The sequence below is a fragment of the Ursus arctos genome, unplaced genomic scaffold, assembly GCF_023065955.2.
Source record: "Ursus arctos isolate Adak ecotype North America unplaced genomic scaffold, UrsArc2.0 scaffold_37, whole genome shotgun sequence".
Taxonomy (NCBI): domain Eukaryota; kingdom Metazoa; phylum Chordata; class Mammalia; order Carnivora; family Ursidae; genus Ursus; species Ursus arctos.
The window spans coordinates 8,083,898-8,088,632 of NW_026623053.1; the positions used below are offsets into that span (position 1 = coordinate 8,083,898).

Sequence of the window (4,735 nt, forward strand, 5' to 3'; positions counted from 1 at the left end):
AAATTAAAAAAAAAAAAAAAAGCTCGTAGGATTGGTGGTTGCCTGTGGTAGGGGGTGAATGGTGGGCAAAATGGGTAAAGGAGGTCAAAGGTGCACAATTCCAGTAATAAAATACATAAGTCATGGGGATGTAATGTGCAGCATGGCAACTATAGTTAAGAATATACTGTATTGAATATTAGAAAGTTACTAAGAGAATAAATCCTAAAAGTTTCTAAGAAAAAAATTCTGTAACAATGTATCGTGATGGATGTTAACTAGAATTATTGTAGTGATCATTTCACAATAAATACAAAGTTCAAATCATTATGTCATACAACTAAAACTAATATCATGTTGTATGTCAATTTTACCTCAATTTTTTTTAGAAAGGACCAAAATTAATTTCATCTAATGAGGTTAGATTATCGCTTAATCTGTCTAAGACAAGGACCACATCCAGATCAGTCCAGGCCAAGGCTATGGACCACTCTCACCATAGTGCTTCCATAACTAATTCTTCAGACAAAATATATACAGCTGGATCCACAATGTTTCACTCCCCGTCATCCATTTTCATTCCTAGAATGTGGTACCATCTTGTGATGTACTACATTTCTGTATTCTTATCTTCCACTGTGCCAATCTCACATTACAGACTGTTACTCAAATCCTGTACAGGTCAAGCATCATTACTATGTAATCCTAAGCACCTTAAACTTTCTTCATTTTAACATCTATTATGCTATTTTGTTATTGCTATTTACTTGTATATATCTCACACCGGACTTTAAACTCCGTGAGACCAAAGATAGCATTTAGCAGCACCCTCATCAGCACTCAACAGGTGTTTATGATAGAATAAATGAATGAATGAATGAAGTCTTACTACAGAAATCAATACTCATCAGTAAAGTTCTAACAGGAAACAGATTATACTCAAATCAGGAAAACTCAGATAGTTTTCGTTTGTGTGTTTTTACAAAAGAAAGAATCACAATGGTATAGATAGGACATGGGAAATTACAAAGGGACAACTCGAGAATCTGGGAGCCTCAAAGGAAGATTTGTTGCAACCATTAGGCTCAACCAACAAAGTAAAGAAGGGGTTACTAGAACCTAGAAAGAAAGAGACTTAGAATAGGTCAACTTATACGTAATAGTGATTATTCATCAATGGACATAGTCAGGTGGAGACTACCTCCCAGAGAAGGAACAGAGGAATATATATCTTGATCTCTTCCTCTACTTCCCTCTGGTATTTTCTTGCAGTTTTCCACTGGCTGGAAAAGCCAGAAGGCATAAGAACCTCTACTTACAGCCCTTACAGGTCAACTCATGAGGTAGCAAGAAAGACAGGAAAAAGTAAAGAATGGAGCCAGAGGGAAATGGGTTATCCATGTAGCCTAACATTTACAACTGAGATCTGGATCTTTCCAAACATGTCTTCTAGCATTCAGTTTAGTGAATGAAATCTCCCGAGTATGTTTTCTCATGTTTTTTGCTAGAAATATTTCTGCCTTTCTCCCCACAAATAAATGGATTAATCCTTCAAGACCTTATCTTCAAATGAAGTTACATGGGGAATTAGAGCTTCAACATATAAACGGGGTGGGGGGGGATCCAATTCAGTCAATAACATACATAATCTCATTTAATTTCCACAACAACCCATGAGACATACCCACATTTTACAGATAAGGGAATTGAAGATTAGAATTCATTTTACTTTTCTTTGTCCTTATAGATAAGAAAGGATACAATCAGAATTTAAGTTCTAGCCCATCTTATTCCAAAACCTATACTTTTTAACCACTCCCTGCTATTACCGGGAGTTGTGTGGCTATCCCACCAGGCTCCCGTACGGGAAGGATCCATGTCCTGTTGTTTCCAAACTGTAGCACCTTACACAGTGTCGGCTCTTTAAGAGACATTCCATAAATGTTCCTAGAATTAAATATGAATGATACAGAGAAAACAAACAAAACAGGCGTATAGTTTCAAAGCACATTTATTAACAGTAAATAATAGAAAAATACAAAATATAAAACAAAGGAAAAGAGGCCAAAACTAAGTACAAGAAACAGTCATTTCTCTTCCTAAATATGCAGGTTTACTCTGATCCACTTCTCTCAGTTGGATTCAAGTTAATATTTCTTTTCTACTCACTATTTCGCTCAGAGCCATGAGATCAGCTTTTTTTTTTTTTTTTTTTTTTAAGTTTGAAACAGCCAGTCTCCTTTTCCTGGAACAGTCTTCTCCTGAAGCAAAAACCTCTCTTTTGGAGCAAAGCTTCACTCCTGGGGTTCTTTGTTCTGCCAGTGCTGAGTACCTTTGAGCTTCTCTCTGGAGCAGGTCTGGAACCAGCCCCTCTCCCTTCTTTTGAACAGCTGTGCACGTTGTCTGTCCTCTTGGTTGCCCTTGCTGTGCTAGAGGCCTGTGCAGTCCTGTGCCTGTCTCAGCTCATTTCAAAAAAACCCTCTGGCAAAAGCTGGTTGAATATCCAGGCGGTTTGACTTTTTTAAAGATGAATTATTTTGATTTTTATATAGAACTAGTATCTTATTAAAAAAGTGAATCACTTTCCTGTAAGTCGACTTCTTCACAAGCAATACAGACTTAAGAATGAGCTTCAATGATAAGAATGAATCCAATGATCATAAACTGTTAAGATTTAGAAAGGTTTTAGACATCTTCAGACCAACTGCCTATGTAAGGAAGAAATCCCGCGATGACAAACTGGGAGTTATGTGACCCGAACGAAAACCTTGTGTATTTTGAAAGAAAAGTCTGGTCTGTTCTGCGTTGGGCAGCTCTGTGAAAAGAGCTGCCTTCAATTAAACCAAAATCTACTTCTCTTGAAATTGTATTATTCATTATTGTACATGTCATCCTTGTGCAGGGGCCATGCTTATCTCTGTACCGTTCCAATTTTAGTATACGTGCTGCCAAAGCGAGCGCGATTCATTATTTTAAAAAACATCAACTGACCCTGTGTTCAGTTCACAGTTCCCTGTTGTAGGTGCTAGAATTTCCACTCATTCATCTACCAAAACAATATGCAGTAATTCCACCTACTTGTCTGTGTTGTCAGTTGAGAGTTCGAAAAAATAAAGTTGGAGAAGAAGGTGGAGAGCCCATTGGTGAGAAAGTGGAGTAATTTTCACATGATGGAAATAGAAAGCCATAGAATAGTCCATTGAAAAAGGATAGGAAGAGAAAAGACATTTGGGTGTAGGTGGCCATGGCCTGGGCTGGGTGTGAACCGCAAGATGAGCTGGAGGTGAGAGGCAGATGCACTAAACAAAATAAATTTTCCCCGAAGTTATAGATAAACTATAAAAGAATATATGTTGGAATGGAAGGCAAAATAAATCTCTACGTAATTGTAGATCTTGAAATAGAAATATCACATAACTCTTCTCCATCTCTCTTTTCTTCACACAATAACCATTTGATCTGTAGGGCTAGACCTACAGAATGTCCTAGTCACTTGCTCCTCCCTTCAACTCTCCCAAGCAGCACATACTGAGAATATCGGTGGAATCTGAAAGTAGCAAGGCCAGCAGCGTGGAGATAGTATACCACGCTGCCTGCTGGCCCTCCGGGACAGCCTTTTCCCATGGGCACTGGCTTTGTTCCATCTACACAATTATCCTCTCTGCCTTCTTTCATTACAGAAATGGATCGAGATAAAATGTTCTTATTGCCACCAAGGAGGAGTGGCCTTAATAGAGAGCAAGTCCTTACATATAATTCCTATCAAAACAAAAAAAATCTAATGTTTCAAAACCAAAATCATTATTTCGGGGAAAATTTACATCCTAGATACTGGCGCATCCCCCACTACCATGAAAGATATTGGAATATTATCAATTTTTCCATTATCTGTATCTTACGATCTATCTTTATCCATTACCTATAAATCTATTGCCTCATCTATAACTTTTTTTTTAATGATTTTTTATTATATTATGTTAGTCACCATACAGTACATCCCCGGTTTCCGATGTAAAGTTCGATGATTCGTTAGTTGCATATAACACCCAGTGCACCATGCAATACGTGTCCTCCTTACTACCCATCACCGGTCTATCCCATTCCCCCACCCCCCTCCCCTCTGAGGCCCTCAGTTTGTTTCTCATAGTCCATAGTCTCTCACGTTTCATTCCCCCTTCTGATTACCCCCCTTTCTTTATCCCTTTCTTCCCCTACAGATCATCCTAGTTCTTATGTTCCATAGATGAGAGAAATCATATGATAATTGTCTTTCTCTGCTTGACTTATTTCACTTAGCATTATCTCCTCCAGTGCCGTCCATGTTGCAGCAAATGTTGAGAAATCGTTCTTTCTGATAGCTGAGTAATATTCCATTGTATATATGGACCACAACTTCTTAATCCAGTCATCTGTTGAAGGGCATCTCGGCTCCTTCCATGATTTAGCTATTGTGGACAATGCTGCTATGAACATTGGGGTGCATATGGCCCTTCTCTTCACTATGTCTGTATCTTTGGGGTAAACACCCAGTAGTGCAATGGCTGGATCATAGGGTAGCTCAATTTTTAACTTTTTAAGGGACCTCCACACTGTTTTCCAGAGTGGCTGTACCAACTTGCATTCCCACCAACAATGTAGGAGGGATCCCCTTTCTCCACATCCTCTCCAACAATTGTTGTTTCTTGCCTTGTCAATTTTTGCCATTCTAACTGGCGTAAGGTGGTATCTCAGTGTGGTTTTGATTTGAATTTCCCTG

The 4,735-nt window shown here is 38.5% G+C and overlaps 1 non-coding gene across 1 annotated transcript; it reads right to left on the reverse strand.

Annotated features, from left to right (window-relative positions):
- Positions 1–2,836: 2,836 nt before the first annotated feature.
- LOC113246094 (U6 spliceosomal RNA) lies at positions 2,837–2,940 on the reverse strand. Its single transcript, XR_003312883.1, has one exon. It is a non-coding gene; the product is annotated as a U6 spliceosomal RNA (small nuclear RNA).
- Between the last annotated feature and the right edge of the window lie 1,795 nt (positions 2,941–4,735).